The sequence below is a fragment of the Armigeres subalbatus genome, chromosome 2 (assembly GCF_024139115.2).
Source record: "Armigeres subalbatus isolate Guangzhou_Male chromosome 2, GZ_Asu_2, whole genome shotgun sequence".
Lineage (NCBI taxonomy): Eukaryota > Metazoa > Arthropoda > Insecta > Diptera > Culicidae > Armigeres > Armigeres subalbatus.
Genome location: NC_085140.1, coordinates 255,874,002 through 255,890,553, shown reverse-complemented (window position 1 = coordinate 255,890,553; position 16,552 = coordinate 255,874,002). Strand labels below are relative to the sequence as shown.

Here is a 16,552-nt window from a genome sequence, read left to right as displayed (position 1 = left end):
CCCAAGGAAATTCCGAAGAATTTCCCAAGAAAATTCCGAAGAATTTCCCAAGGAAACTCCGAAGAACTTCCCAAGGAAATTCCGGAGAAAAACCCAAGGAAATTCCGAAGAATTTCCCAAGGAAAATCCGAAGAATTCCCCAAGGAAATTCCGAAGAATTTCCCAAGGAAATTCCGAAGAATTTCCCAAGGAAATTCCGAAGAATTTCCCAAGGAAATTCCGAAGAATTTCCCAAGGAAATTCCGAAGAATTTCCCAAGGAAATTCAAAATTTCCCAGGAAATTCGAAGAATTTCCCAAAAGAAACTCGAAGAATTTCCCAAAGAAACTCGAAGAATTTCCTAAGGAAATTCCGAAGAATTTCCCAAGAAATTCCGGAAGAATTTCAAGGAAATTCGGAAGAATTTCCCAAGGAAATCTCAAGAATTTCCCAAGGAAATTCCGAAGAATTTCCCAAGGAAATTCGAAGAATTTCAAGGAAATTCGAAAAATTTCCCAAGGAAATTCGAAGAATTTCAAGGAAATTCCGAAGAATTTCAAGGAAATTCGAAGAATTTCAAGAAATTCGAAGAATTTCAAGGAAATTCCGAAGAATTTCAGGAATTCGAAATTTCCCCAGAAATTCGAATTTCCAGAAATTCAAAGAATTTCCCAGGGAAATTCCGAAGAATTTCAGGAAATTCCAAAGAATTTCAGGAAATTCGAAGAATTTCCCTAGGGAAATTTCCCAAGAAATTCGAAGAATTTCCCAAGGAAATTCAAAAGAATTTCAAGTGAAATTCCGAAGAATTTCCCAAGAAATTCGAAGAATTTCAGAAGAAATTCGAAGAATTTCCAAGGAAATTCGAAGAATTTCAAGGAAATTCGAAGAATTTCCCAAGGAAATTCGAAGAATTTCTGAGGAAATTCCGAAGAATTTCCCAAGGAAATTCGAAGAATTTCCCAAAGGAAATTCGAAGAATTTCCCAAGGAAATTCCGAAAAATTTCCCAAAGGAAATTCGAAGAATTTCAAGGAAATTCGAAGAATTTCCCAAGGAAATTCCGAAGAATTTCCCAAGGAAATTCGAAGAATTTCCCAAGGAAATTCGAAAGAATTTCCCAAGGAAATTCGAAGAATTTCCCAGGAAATTCGAAGAATTTCAAGGAAATTCGAAGAATTTCCCAAGGAAATTCGAAGAATTTCCCAAGGAAATTCCGAAGAATTTCCCAAGGAAATTCGAAGAATTTCCTAAGGAAATTCGAAGAATTTCCCAGGAAATTCCAAAGAATTTCCCAAGGAAATTCCGAAGAATTTCACAAGGAAATTCAAAGAATTTCCAAGGAAATTCGAAGAATTTCCCAGGAAATTCAAAGAATTTCCCAAGGAAATTCGAAGAATTTCCAAGGAAATTCGAAAAATTTCCAAGAAATTCGAAGAATTTCCCAAGGAAATTCGAAGAATTTCCCAAAGGAAATTCGAAGAATTTCCCAAGAAATTCGAAGAATTTCCCAAGGAAATTCGAAGAATTTCTAAGGAAATTCGAAGAATTTCCCAAGGAAATTCGAAGAATTTCCCAAGGAAATTCGAAGAATTTCCCAAGGAAATTCGAAGAATTTCCCAAGGAAATTCGAAGAATTTCCCAAGGAAATTCGAAGAATTTCTGAAATTCGAAGAATTTCCCAAGGAAATTCGAAGAATTTCCCAAGGAAATTCGAAGAATTTCAAGGAAATTCGAAGAATTTCCCAAAGGAAATTCGAAGAATTTCCCAAGGAAATTCGAAGAATTTCCCAGGAAATTCGAAGAATTTCCCAAGGAAATTCGAAGAATTTCCCAAGGAAATTCGAAGAATTTCCCAAGGAAATTCGAAGAATTTCCCAAGGAAATTCAAAGAATTTCCCAAGGAAATTCAAAGAAATTTCCCAAGGAAATTCAAAGAATTTCCCAAGGAAATTCAAAAAATTTCCCAAGGAAATTCAAAAGAATTTCAAGGAAATTCAAAGAATTTCCCAAGGAAATTCGAAAGAATTTCCAAGGAAATTCGAAGAATTTCCCAAGGAAATTCGAATTTCCCAAGGAAATTCGAAGAATTTCCAAGGAAATTCCGAAGAATTTCCCAAGGAAATTCCGAAGAATTTCCCAAGGAAATTCCGAAGAATTTCCCAAGGAAATTCCGAAGAATTTCCCAAGGAAATTCCGAAGAATTTCCCAAAGAAATTCCGAAGAATTTCCCAAGGAAATTCCGAAGAACTTCCCAAGGAAATTCCGAAGAATTTCCCAAAAAAAATCCGAAGAATTTCCCGAGGAAACTTCGAAGAATTTTCCAAGGAAATTCTGAAGAATTTCCCAAGGAAATTCCGAAGAATGTCCCTAGAAAGAATTTCCCGAAAAAATTCCAAAGATATTCCCAAGGAAATTCTGAAGAATTTCCCAAAGAAATTCCAAAGAATTTCCCGAGGAAATTCCAAAGAATTTCCCGGGGAAATTCTAAAGATATTCCCGAGGAAATTCCAAAGAATTTCTCGAGGAAGTTCCGAAGAATTTCCCAAAGAAATTCCGAAGAATTTCCCAAGGAAATTCCGAAGAATTTTCCGACGAAATTCCGAAGAATTTCTCGAGGAAATTCCGGAGAATTTTCCGAGGAAATTCCGAAGAGTTTCCCGAGGAAATTCCGAAGAATTTACCGAGGAAATTCCGGAGAATTTCTCGAGGATTTCCCGAAGAAATTCCGAAGAACTTCCCGAGGAAATTCCGAAGAATTTCCCGAGGAAATTCCGAAGAATTTCCCGAGGACATTCCGCAGAAATTTCGAGGAAATTCGAAGAATTTCGAGGAAGTTCCGAAGAATTTCCCTAGGAAATTCGAAGAATTTCCTAAGGAAATTCGAAGAATTTCTAGGAAATTCGAAGAATTTCCTAGGAAATTCCGAAGAATTTCGAGGAAATTCTGAAGAATTTCGAGGAATTCGAAGAATTTCGAAGAAACTCGAAGAATTTCGAAGAAACTCCGAAGAATTTCGAGGAAATTCCGAAGAGTTTCGAGGAAATTCCGAAGAGTTTCCCGAGGAAATTCCGAAGAATTTCCCGAGGAAATTCCGAAGAATTTCCCGAGGAAATTCCGAAGAATTTCCCGAGGAAATTCCGAAGAATTTCCCGAGGAAATTCCGAAGAATTTGAATTTCCCGAGGAAAATCTGAAGAATTACCGAGGAAATTCCGAAGAATTTCCCGAGGAAAATCTGAAGAATTTACCGAGGAAATTCCGAAGAATTTCCCGAGGCAATTCCGAAGAATTTCTCGAGGAAATTCCGAAGAATTTCCCGAGCAAATTACTTTTTTTTTAAACTTTATTAATGTGTTTTTTAAAGTTTAAAAAAAAAACAATTTTCGGAGGAAATTCCGAAAAATTTCCAAAGGAAATTCGAACAATTTCGAGGAAATTTCGAACAATTTCGAGAAAATTCAAAGAATTTCGGGGAAATTCGAACAATTTTCGAGGAAATTCGAAGAATTTCCCGAGGAAATTCCGAAGAATTTCCCGAGGATATTCCGAAGAATTTCCCGAGGAAATTCCGAAGAATTTCCCGAGGAAATTCCGAAGAATTTCGCGAGGAAATTCCGAAGAATTTCGCGAGGAAATTCCGAAGAATTTCCCAAGGAAATTCCGAAGAATTTTCCGAGGAAATTTCGAAGATTTTTCCGAGGAAATCTCGAGGAAATTCCGAAGAATTTCCCGAGGAAATTCCAAAGAATTTCCCGAGGAAATTTCGAAGAATTTTCCGAAGAAATCCCGAGGAAATTCCGAAGAATTTCCCGAGGAAATTCCTAAGAATTTCCTGAGGAAATTCCGAAGAATTTCCATATAAAATTCCGAAGAATTTCCCCAGGAAATTCCGAAGAATTTCCCAAGGAAATTCCTAAGAATTTCCCGAGGAAATTCTGATCAATTTCCCGAGGAAATTCCGAAGAATTTCCTGAGGAAATTCCGAAGAATATCCTGAGAAAATTCCGAAGAATTTCCTGAGGAAATTCCAAAGAATTTCCCAAGGAAATTCGAAGAATTTCCCAAGGAAATTCGAAGAATTTACCAAGGAAATTCGAAGAATTTCACAAGGAAATTCAGAAGAATTTCCCAAGGAAATTCCGATGAATATCGAGGAAATTCGAAGAATCTCTCGAGGAAATTCAAAGAATTTCCCAAGGAAATTGAAGAATTTCGAGGAAATTTCGAAGAATTTCGAGGAAATTCGAAAGAATTTCCCGAGGAAAATTTGGAAGGATTTTCCGAGGAAATTTCGAAGAATTTCGAGGAAATTTCGTAGAATTTCGAGGAAATTCGAAGAATTTCGAGGAAATTCGAAGAATTTCGAGGAAATTCGAAGAGTTTCGAGGAAATTCGAAGAATTTCGAGGAAATTCGAAAATTTCGAGGAAATTCGAAGAATTTCCTGAGGAAATTCGAAGAATTACCTGAGAAAATTCCGAAGAATTTCCCGAAGAAGTTCGAAGAATTTTGAAGAAGTTCCGAAGAATTTCCCGAGGAAATTTAGAAGAATTTCCTAGGAAATTCGAAGAATTTCATGAAATTCGAAGAATTTCCCAAGGAAATTCGAAGAATTTCAGAGGAAATTTCGAAGAATTTGCCGAGGAAATTCGAAGAATTTCGAGGAAATTCCGAAGAATTTCCCGAGGAAATTCCGAAGAATTTTCCGAGGAAATTCCGAAGAATTTCCCGAGGAAATTTCGAAGAATTTCCCGAAGAAATTTCGAAGAATTTCCCGAGGAAATTTCGAAGAATTTCCCGAGGAAATTTCGAAGAATTTCCCGAGGAAATTTCGAAGAATTTCCCAAGGAAATTCCAAAGAATTTCCCAAGGAAATTCCGAAGAATTTCCCAAGGAAATTCCGTAGAATTTCCCAAGGAAATTCCGTAGAATTTCCCAAGGAAATTCCGAAGAATTTCCCAAGGAAATTCCGAAGAATTTCCCAAGGATATTCCGAAGGATTTCCCAAGGAAATTCCGAAGAATTTCCCAAGGAAATTCCGAAGAATTTCCCAAGGAAATTCGGAAGAATTTCCCAAGGAAATTCGGAAGAATTTCCCAAGGAAATTCGAAGAATTTCCCAAAGGAAATTCGAAGAATTTCCCAAGGAAATTCGAAGAATTTCCTGAGGAAATTTCGAAGAATTTCGAGGAAATTCGAAGAATTTCCCGATGAAATTCGAAGAATTTCCCGATGAAATTCGAAGAATTTCGAGGAAATTCGAAGAATTTCGAGGAAATTCGAAGAATTTTCCGAGGAAATTTCGAAGAATTTCGAGGAAATTCGAAGATTTTCGAGGAAATTCCGAAGAATTTCCCCAGGAAATTCCTAAAATTTCGAGAAATTCGAAGAATTTCCCCAGGAAATTCCGAAAAATTTCCGAGGAAATTCGAAGAATTTCCTGAGGAAATTCGAAGAATTTCCTGAGGAAATTCCGAAGAATTTCTGAGGAAATTCGAAGAATTTCCTGAGGAAATTCCGAAGAATTTCCTGAGGAAATTCCGAAGAATTTCCTGAGGAAATTCCGAAGAATTTCCTGAGGAAATTCCGAGGAATTTCCTGAGAAAATTCCGAAGAATTTCCCGAGGAAATTCCGAGGAATTTCCCAAGGAAATTCCGAAGAATTTCCCGAGGAAATTCCGAAGAATTTCCTGAGGAAATTCCGAAGAATTTCCTGAGGAAATTCCGAAGAATTTCCTGAGGAAATTCCGAAGAATTTCCCGAGGAAATTCCGAAGAATTTCCCGAGAAAATTGCGAAGAATTTCCCAAGGAAATTCCGAAGAATTTCCCGAGTTGTTGAGCGGTGAGCGTGTCTGCCTTTCACATCAGTTAGCTTGGGATAAGGTGCACTACACTAAAACGAAAAAATTTAAATTACTTTTTTCGAAGGTAATACAAACCTGTCCCCATTGATTTTATGAAAATTTGTTTTACGCGAAAAAGTCTTGTCCACACCAATAAATCACGCTTGCGCAGAGTGCATATATTTTGAGACTATGGAACATTCAAGTTTATGGTGCGATCAATTCAGTCGCCAATTTTAAAGAAGTCACACGGTCCATTAAAAAATTGTTGTTCGTGCGTGACATCGAATTTTAGGTAACAGTGACTTGTAGTTTTCGAGATTGTTCACCAATCGATTATGAGGCCTAGGACCTCGACACGATTTGGCAGGAGCGTTGCATGTTGATGCTGCTTGGTACCGTGGTCTCACCTTCATCAGAACAATTGATCCATGTGAACGTAATTTATTCTCAAGTTAAGAACATGCATGAGTCTGCTAATTTTACAAGTCACTTTCAGTCATCCTGAACGTACACGTCATCGTTCGTCCGCAGCTCAAGGTCGATGATGTTAGCGAGGGTGAAGCCCCCATGTTGATTCAGTTTGCAGCCCGCGTCATAGCCGGAGTGTGGCTATGTAATGTTCGCAATTTGCAGTGTATGAAGTCACGAGAGAGGTTCCATCGGGCAGTTTGCTGTGTAGAGATACTAAGACCAACATGATCGGTCGAACTGAAGCCACTCGAGTGGAAACGAATGTGAAATGAGCTAAGGTGAAATAAAATAACAAATTGCATCTAGAGCTGGCGGGGTATCTGTGTTACTAAGAAATCGGAGGAAAAAAATCTCGTTCCAACACTTGAGCTATATACTTCGTAGGTTAGCGCTTGAAGTTAATTACCGATGAAACTGATGAAGATGTTGCTTGTTATGTGATTCGCTAAATTATTCGATGGCGTCAAGTATTTGCGATGCGAGACCGTTATTCAATATGGATAAATTATTTTATCACAATGCGACTGGAGGATTTATAAAAATAGGACAAACATTCTGAAGTCGGATCGAGAGCAAATAAATGTTGGAATTCGGCCTCATGGGATTAAATTTCAAACCTGAGTTAATGAGCTTCAATCTAAATCTAAACGTTATCAGCATTGTGTGTTTGTTTTTGATGTTTGATGCGATAGGCTAGCCCACGTTTACGAATGATGAGCAAAGGCCTCTACTTCTACACAGTTTCATTTATATTTCAAACAACTTCGAACTGACAGGTAGCCGTACTTTATCGCTGAAGAGTAAGTACTGAGTGCAGCTGGCAAACAGGTGGTTTCCGTAGCGTTAAATAAATAAAAAGGTTTGTATAATTTATATAGGTACGTATCGAATGAATGACGGCGTTTTAGAAGTTTTGGAGTCGATACTATAATAAAATGTAATTCTTCTTTTTCTTCATTGGACCTCGATTGAGATTCAGCGTGTTTTTCAATTTAGTGTTCTATTAGTCTTTCCAGTGTTATTACATGAAAGCTTTTCTATGTTTGCCGCGTATGAATATGTACATATCTTGTTTGGCAAGAACAATGCCCAGAAAGTCGTGGCTTTTCGCCATTCCACTCGAGAATCGTCATCTTCGTCATTTTTGGATTGACAATCTTACGCTTTTGCTCACTAGGCTTTCTGGAAACTGTGGAATTAAAGTCACTGATTAGGACCAAACAAAAAAGGGCATCACTGTGACCCAATTTGTTGCTCATTGTATCATCAAAGACATCCAGACTGGGGTAAATGTACCGGTTTCGTCCCTGATTTAGCCAACCGGGAAAGTTTTTTTTTTCAAAAATAAGATCAATCAGTTTCAACAGTAAAGAAAATCCACTCGAAAAAAAAAACTAATTTTAAGTTTAAAGCCCTGGTCAAAATCGATATGGTTTGCCCTAGTTCAATTAATTGCGGTTATTCGTATGCAAAAGAATTGTTTAGTACACCACACATACATGCAGCACGATTATTTTCAAATTCCTGCTCAAGAAATGGATTCAATGTCCAATATTAACACATATTTGAACTGGGCAAAATTCGAACAAAGCCGACTTACAGCTGATAAATAGATTTATAATGACCAGCTTCAGGTTCCAGCATTGATCCATCTTCAACAAGACAAGAAATAGGTTGCCGTACGGTACAAATGCGCCACAAAACGAACGACCTAACACCACATGCTTCTCCCGTTTTTATTCGACTTATAGAACCAGTGTTGAATAAACAATGCCGTACCGAACGTTTTCGGATAGGCGTTGCCTCAATCATCTTGCGCCAGTCACATCTATTAGCTGTTTCGGCTTCGTGAAATCATCATCGATCGGCTTAACTCATCGATATGGGTAGCTGCATTGCCAACGCTAAACACTTGAACAGGAACACCTAATCCATCCCATCGGGACTGCGATGATCTCATGAATTATTATTCGGCGACACGAACAAGTCGAACTGTTTTTTGTCGAATGGGTGATAATTTGTGGTTCCATGAGTGTTCTGCCTCAAGTACTGAAAGACTATACTTTCACTCATAAAACTAGCTTCATATGCGAACATTCAAGGGTTTACGCATAATTCAATAAGTTATTTGGCGAAATGAACTGAAGTTATACCTTTTTTGTACTGAGCTGCATTCGACCAGGAAAGTTTCACCATCAATGACAATTAAATTTGTTTAAAACGTTTGCAACGTCCCTGAGCCATGACGAAATTAGTGTGTCGAACCACAAAAATGTTAATGTCTTGGCATATTGTGAGAAAGGGACTACCATTACACCGTGAATAAATCAGAGCTTTTTTTGCTTTGCGATCGAAATGTTGGTGCGATTTTTATCTTCTATTACCGACGCACAAGTCTGACGTCAAACCCATTTTATCAACTAGTTTCCAGCGGTTCGATGCTGTTGGTGCACCACAAGTAGACCCACAAAACAACGACTATAATTTATGAATGAGGATACATTTGAAATAAACATGCGATGTGCATTGCGGAAATTATTTCAATAAACAATATTTTGTTTGAGTGCCAGCTGTAGTTGTAGCATGTGGCTAATTGTTGATATTGTTGTTGCATTAATCTTGACACGAGAAAATCCGGACGCACAGAAATTCTGCATTTAATTGTTTATAAATTGCAAAAGGGTGATTTTTTCGACACAAATTGTACGTTCCTCAGTTGTCGATTCACATTGCACTGCACATTTCGGTGAATTATGGAGCGTTGGCGAAGCACTCAAAAAAGAACTTCAAGAAAATCATTTGGGGGCTATAGTGGCCAACATAGCGCTGATTGCTAAGATATGGGAATGAAATCTGTTTTATCACTCAAGAACGAGACCAGCGAGCTTCAAGCGAAAGTACAGGACTAAGCAGTAAATATGAGACATTCATCATTAAAAAAGATGGTGAGGTTAGGGCTAACAGCCCCCTGTTGATCCTAACCGTCGAAGGGACCGTAAAGACCGGAATATATGCACTTCGGTTTCTTGAGGTGCCCAAACCGTCAGTACTATCCATCTCCGATGCAATGCTTCAACCGTAGGGCCTTTGATCACACCAAAGTGGGCTGGATAGTTTAAGTAGGAACTGCTCGGGGGACCATCCGATAGCTGAGGATAGGAAATGCTATAGTTCTGTAGAAAATGCAACACTGAGCAACACGTCATTGTATTGGTTCCCGTTTCTGGTCCCCGTTTCTGTTTGAGTGCAGAGAATTGACCGATCACAATTGATCTTGTCCCGATGCCAGGAGAATACTTCAACAGGAAAGTATGCCTGAGAAGTGGAAGGGTCGTTTGGCCGAAACCCATTTGGCCAAATGCCACTAGGCTGAAAGTTGTTTGGCGGAATATACCATTTGGCCAAACAGACCATTATGTCGAAAGGGTCATTTTGCCGAAAAGGCCATTTGGCCGAAAGGGTCGTTTGGCCGAAAGGGTCATTCGGCCGAAAGGGTCATTTGACCGAAAGTGTCATTAAGTCGAAAGAATCCTTTAGCCGAACAGGGCATTTGGCCGAATAGGTCATTTGAAAAGTGAGAAATTATGAGTAAGAAGATAGACGTTTCAATTCTCATTACTCATTTCTCACTTCTCACTGTAAACATGAGGAGTGCGAAGTGAGTAGTGAGACGGCTCAATACCCACTTCGAGCTTCTCACTTTTTACAGCGAGAAGTGATAAATGAAGAGTGGGAAGTGAGACGCCTCACTTCTCACTCCTCATTTCTCACTTTTTGCTGTCAAAAGTGAGAAAAGAAAAATGAAGAGTGAGAAGTAGGACGTCTCACTTCTCATTCCCCATCCTTTCAAGGGGCTTGGAAGCCTCCTTTCAAGGGGCTTGGAAGCCTCCTTTCAAGGAGCTTGGAGGCCTCCTTTCCAGGGGCTTGGAAGCCTTCTTTCGAGAGGCTTGGAAGCCTCGTTTTAAGAGGCTTGGAAGTCTCCTTTCAGGGGGCTTGGAAGCCTCCTTTCAAGGGGCTTGGAAGCCTCTTTTCAAGAGGCTTGGAAGCCTCCTTTCAAGGGGCTTGGAAGCCTCCTTTCAAGGGGCTTGGAAGCCTCCTTTCAAGGGGCTTAGAAGCCTCCTTACAGGGGGCTTGGAAGCCTCCTTTCAAGGTGCTTGGAAGCCTCCTTTCAAGGGGCTTGGAAGCCTCCTTTCCAGGGGCTTGGAAGCCTCCTTTCCAGGGGCTTGGAAGCCTTCTTTCAAGATGGTTGGAAGCCTTCTTTCGAAAGGCTTGGAAGCCTTCTTTCAAGAGGCTTGGTAGCCTCCTTTTAAGAGGCTTGGAAGTCTCCTTTCAAGGGGCTTGGAAGCCTCCTTTTGAGGGGCTTGGAAGCTTCCTTTTAAGAGGCTTGAAAGTCTCCTTTCAAGGGGCTTGGAAGCCTCCTTTCGAGGGGCTTGGAAGCCTCCTTTCCAGGGGCTAGGAAGCCTCCTCTCCAGGGGCTTGGAAGCCTCCTTTCAAGAGGCTTGTAAGCCTTTTTTCAAGGGGCCTGTAATTCTTTTTCAAGAGGCTTGGAGGCCTCCTTTCAATGGGCTTGGAAGCCTCCTTTCCAGGGGCTTGGAAGCCTTCTTTCAAGATGCTTGGAAGCCTTCTTCGAAAGGCTTGAAAGCCTTCTTTCAAGAGGCTTGAAAGTCTTTTTCAAGAGGCTTGTAAGCCTTCTTTCAAGAGGCTTGGAAGACTCTTTTCAAAAGTCTTGGGAGCCTCCTTTTAAGAGGCTTGGAAGTTTCCTTTCAAGGGGCTTGGAAGCCTCCTTTCCAGGGGCTTGGAAGCCTCCTTTCAAGAGGCTTGTAAGCCTTTTTTTCAAGAGGCCTGCAAGTCTTTTTCAAGAGGCTTGTAAGCCTCCTTTCAAGGGGCTGGGAAGCCTCCTTTCAAGGGGCTTGGAAACCTCCTTCCAAGGGGCTGGGAAGCCTCCTTCCAAGGGGCTTGGAAGCCTCCTTTCAAGGGGCTTGGAAGCCTTCTTTCAAGAGGCTTGGAAGCCTCCTTTCAAGAGGTTAGGTAGCCTCGTTTTAAAAGGCTTGGAAGACACCTTCCAAGGGGCTTGGAAGCCTCCTTTCAAGGGGCTTGGAAGCCTCTTTTCAAGAGGCTTGGAAGCCTCCTTTCAAGGGGCTTGGAAGTCTTCTTTCAAGGGGCTTGGAAGGCTTCTTTCAAGGGGCTTGGTAGCCTCCTTTCAAGGGGCTTGGAAACCTCCTTTCAAGAGGCTTGGAAGCCTCCTTTCAAGGAGCTTGGAAGCCTCCTTTCAAGAGGCTTGGAAGCCTCCTTTCAAGGGGCTTGGAAGCCTTCTTTCAAGATGCTTGGAAGCCTCCTTTCAAGAGACTTGTAAGCCTTTTTTCAAGGGGCCTGTAAGTCTTTTTCAAGAGGCTTGGAAGCCTCCTTTCAAGGGGCTTGGAAGGCTCCTTACAAGGGGCTTGGAAGCCTCCTTTCCAGCGGCTTGGAAGCCTTCTTTCAAGATGCTTGGAAGCCTTCTTTCGAAAGGCTTGGGAGCCTTCTTTCAAGAGGCTTGAAAGTCTTTTTCAAGAGGCTTGTAAGCCTTCTTTCGAGAAGCTTGCAAGCCTGCTTTCCAGAGGCTTGGTAGCCTCATTTTAAGAGGCTTGGAAGCCTCCTTTCAAGGGGCTTGGAAGCCTCCTTTCGAGGGGCTTGGAAGCCTCCTTTCCAGGGGCTTGGAAGCCTCCTTGCCAGGGGCTTGGAAGCCTCATTTCCAGGGGCTTGGAAGCCTCCTTCCAAGAGGTTTGGTAGCCTCGTTTTAGTAGGCTTGGAAGTCTCCTTTCAGGGGGCTTGGAAGCCTCCTTTCAAGAGGCTTGTAAACCTTTTTTCAAGAGGCCTGTAAGTCTTTTTCAAGAGGCTTGGAAGCCTCCTTTCAAGGGGCTTGGAAGCCTCCTTTCAAGGGGCTTGGAAGCCTTCTTTCAAGGGGCTTGGAAGCCTTCTTTCAAGAGGCTTGGAAGCCTCCTTTCAAGAGGTTTGGTAGCCTCGTTTTAAGAGGCTTGGAAGTCTCCTTTCAGGGGGCTTGGAAGCCTCCTTTCAAGGGGATTGGAAGCCTCTTTTCAAGAGGCTTGGAAGCCTCCTTTCAAGGGGCTTGGAAGCCTCCTTTCAAGGGGCTTGGAAGCTTCCTTTCAAGGGGCTTGGAAGCCTCCTTTCAAGGGGCTTGGAAGCCTCCTTTCAAGGGGCTTGGAAGCCTCCTTTCAAGGGGCTTGGAAGCCTCCTTTCCAGGGGCTTGGAAGCCTTCTTTCAAGGTGCTTGGAAGCCTTCTTTCGAAAGGCTTGGAAGCCTTCTTTCAAGAGGCTTGGTAGCCTCCTTTTAAGAGGCTTGGAAGTCTCCTTTCAAGGGGCTTGGAAGCCTCCTTTCGAGGGCCTTGGAAGCCACCTTTCAAGAGGCTCAGAAGCCTCCTTTCAAGAGGCTCGGAAGGCTCCTTCCGAGGGGCTTGGAAGCCTCCTTTCCAGGGGCTTGGAAGCCTCCTTTCCAGGGGCTTGGAAGCCTACTTTCAAGATGCTTGGAAGCCTTCTTTCGAAAGGCATGGAAGCCTTCTTTCAAGAGGCTTGAAAGTCTTTTTCAAGAGGCTTGTAAGCGTTCTTTCGAGAGGCTTGGAAGCCTGCTTTCAGGAGGCTTGGTAGCCTCCTTTTAAGAGGCTTGGAAGTTTCCTTTCAAGGGGATTGGAAGCCTCCTTTCGAGGGGCTTGGAAGCCTCCTTTCCAGGGGCTTGGAAGCCTCCTTTCAAGGGGCTTGGAAGCCTCCTTTCAAGAGGCTTGTAAGCCTTTTTTCAAGAGGCCTGTAAGTCTTTTTCAAGAGGCTTGTAAGCCTCCTTCAAGGGGCTGGGAAGCCTCCTTTCAAGAGGCTTGGAAGCCTCCTTTCAAGAGGCTTGGAAGCCTCCTTTCAAGAGGCTTGGAAGCCTCCTTTCAAGGGGCTTGGAAGCATCCTTTCAAGAAGCTTGGAAGCCTCCTTTATAGGGGCTTGGAAACCTTCGTTCAAGAGGCTTGTAAGCCTTTTTTCAAAAGGCTTGTAAGTCTTTTTCAAGAGGCTTGTAAGTCTTTTTCAAGAGGCTTGAAAGCATTCTTTCGAGGGGCTTGGAAGCCTCCTTTCCAGAGGCTTGGAAGCCTCCTTTCAAGAGGCTCGGTGGAAAAGGCACTTTGAGTTTATGTTAAATGTACAACCAGATAGAGAGGGTACAAACAGAATCACTTGAAGGCAGCGTACGACTCAGTGAAATGGAACGAACTGTGGTAGATAATGCTAGCACATGGCTTTCCGACAAAGCTTATTAGGCTGATTTGTGTGAACCGGTTAGGGGATACCGGGGCTGAGTGGCCGAGTTTTGCTTTCGGACTATCTGTATTAATTGTGGTTAAACTTTTTGAAAAAAGGTTTTCATTGTCGTAAATATACTAGAATCAGTGGGCAATGTTTAGAAGTGGGAAAGTAGTGCTTATAATTTTGTAATATTTAGGTTCGTAAACAAAACTTAATTATTTACTTTAAAGTCTTTTTCAAAAATTAACAATCTTTTTACAACTCTTGCAACTTTTTTTTTCCTCCACCAGAGTATACTTACGTTTGATATCATTTTCTCGGGCATTTTCTCTCCCTTCAATGTTGTTTTTATTGAGGAATCGGTCAAAATTTGTGTCGATTGGTATTGAATACATTTTTAACTCGGCCAAACAGCCCACGCAAAATTCGACCAACCTACCCCACTGGATATTTTCGAGAACAATAACAATTTGATTTTTCACAATTTGCAAACAAAAAAGTGGAATTACCCTGGAAACATTTATACTATTTTGTAAAATTTTGAATGCATTTTCCAGCGTACATTGTTTTTAAAAATCGGATGAGTATTGATTCGTGTTAGAAACATGACTTTATCGTAATATAAATTCTCTCACTAGTGCCAAAATAGCAAAAATCGTGGTCCTGTGCAAAAGGAAACACGTATGTACCATTCCCCCAAGTGGAGCATCTAAATTAAGGTATACCGTTTTATCGGATTTTGAAACAAAAAATTAGTTAATAGCAGAACATCTTTTGCCTTTCAATATTAATGGTATGTGTATGCCATCAGATTCCACAAAATGATGTTTGAATCTTTGTTTAAAAAAATCGTGTAAATTGTTTTGAAAATATGTACTTGAAGTGTAAAATTGTTGAAGAAAATTTCAGAAGAAATTTCTGTTGTACTTTAATCTTCTGTTTTCAGTTACCCCTGTTGGAACTATTTGCTTGTCCCGCTGTAGTTCATGTAAATCAAATAATCCTAGCGCTAATTGTATTTTGAAAATATATTGACCTAACTCAAATGACCTGGTTGAACTTTTGGAAAAATCACACTGGATTTTGTTTTTACGCGATTTACATTCTCTCAATTTTCCACTCATCCTAAATGTTTAACACATATTAATTATCATGTGATTTTTCTTCGATTTATTTTGGATTTTTTGAAACATGTTGCGAAGAGTTTGGTGGTAAATTGAAGTCACACGATCAAAAATACGAGCGAAAAAAAAATCGTGTAAAAACAAAATCCTGTGTATATCTATTGTAGTGCCGTAATTCCCCATTAGGGTGACGCAAGCTAGCATGAGAAGAAACCTATGTCAAAACTTTGGATGGGACGAGCTTTTATTCCATCTTATTTGATGATCTGATCTTCTTGAGACAGTTTTATCCGTTGTTAAGATTAATAATCATATATGGCATGTACCACGTATTGCTAGCATTAATCACACATTGCGACTAAATTGGTGAAGTGTGTCGAAATCCGAATATCAAAACGCAATAAAACCCACACGAAACCGCTACAAAGTTTATTAGATTCGTCAATTGACATCCCACGACTTGCTTGCATAAAAAGATCAACCCCCCATCCATAACAAAGAACTTTGTTCAATGCTTCAACAGCTTCAAAAGCCTGCCATCTTAAAAGTGTGTAAACGGTTTTGCATTCATCGGAACCGGTACTGCCTCGTGATTTAGTTTATATCCATAAAGCGCCTTTCAACTGCTGTCTGTGACCGCCACCAGCATGATCAGGTGGGAGGTCATTTGCCACTTCGTCGCTTCGCTTGTCTCGTTGAGTGCTTCATGCGCTGCACTTATCAGAATTTTAAATTCTAATTGTTTTGACTTTGCGCTTTGATTCTGAGGACAATCGCAGTCACGATCGAACACTTTCGCGAGTACGGTTGGCGTGCGTTCTTTCCCCACTGGAAACAAATGCTCGGCGGAAATTTCTTCACAGCAAAAACAGACAAAAAATCGACGCAAAATATAGAATATTTATTTTTAGCGGGCACTGAAATCTGTTTGGCTTTATAATTTTCACTGCTTGAGTCGAGTTCACTCTCCCTCTCGTTACGCGGTTTCCTCGTCAATAGCGCTCGGCTTTTCTCTAGCCAGTAAAATTTTTCACCATCTCACGTCACGGCTATTTTTCACCAAGAGCACAATTGGTGTGCATTTCCAATTTCTGCACCTTTACAGGTTCAGGCATTCGATTCAAATCTCTTCCCGGTGTACCGAACCACTTAGCAGTTATTGCTGGAGGTGTCACTTGGGCGCATCCTGCCCCGCACCGCCTGTCGCCCCACAGTGGGACACGAATTCAAACACGCGCGTCACAACACCCGCGCGACCGACGTCTGTTCAGGTGACCGATCACCATCACCGTCACCGCAATATCGCGTTTACGCTACAGGGACTGCCGGGCATAAAAACTGAGCAGTTCAAGCGAAATGAATAATTTGGAAGGCCCAACAGTGACTCAGCTTTGTGCGATAAAACCTCGGCCCATACCTCGTTAGTTCGGCGGCGAATGGGTCAAACTCGATCGTTTCGCGTTCTCAAGTCGACTGATGGTGGCGCGCGGAACGGTTCGAGCTGGTTCAATCGAGAACGGTAAATCGTATCGAACCGGGGGTTATCAGGGCGTTTCGGTGACAGAGCAGCAGTGTGGACGACCGAATTCAACTGAATAAATGTGGGTTCAAATTAAGTACATAAACACTATCTGAGGTAATGAAATCAATGCTTCTTTTGAATGTCATAATGTTTTTTTTTCGTGGTACAATGACACTGTCTGTAAAAGCAAAACTGCCTCATATAGCCTCATATAGCAATAGAAATACATTCTTCGTTTTCTTCATCTACAATGGCACTACGTTCCTACTGCAACTTGATCTGCTTTTCACCTCAATATTCTATTAGCTAAGACCTCAATTTTATAAGCCATAATATATC

The 16,552-nt window shown here is 41.1% G+C and overlaps 1 protein-coding gene across 4 annotated transcripts in view; it reads right to left on the bottom strand.

Moving 5' to 3' along the window:
• The window catches only part of LOC134212103 (uncharacterized), a 72,235-nt gene extending 55,987 nt beyond the window's left edge, over positions 1–16,248 (bottom strand). The window contains exon 1 of one of the 4 annotated variants that reach the window (XM_062689643.1): positions 16,109–16,248. The gene's annotated coding sequence lies outside the window, so the exon portion shown is untranslated. Of the gene's footprint in view, positions 1–15,725 lie in introns of all 4 variants that reach the window. The other 3 variants (XM_062689642.1, XM_062689645.1, XM_062689646.1) reach the window with 3 other exon arrangements.
• Positions 16,249–16,552: the final 304 nt, after the last annotated feature.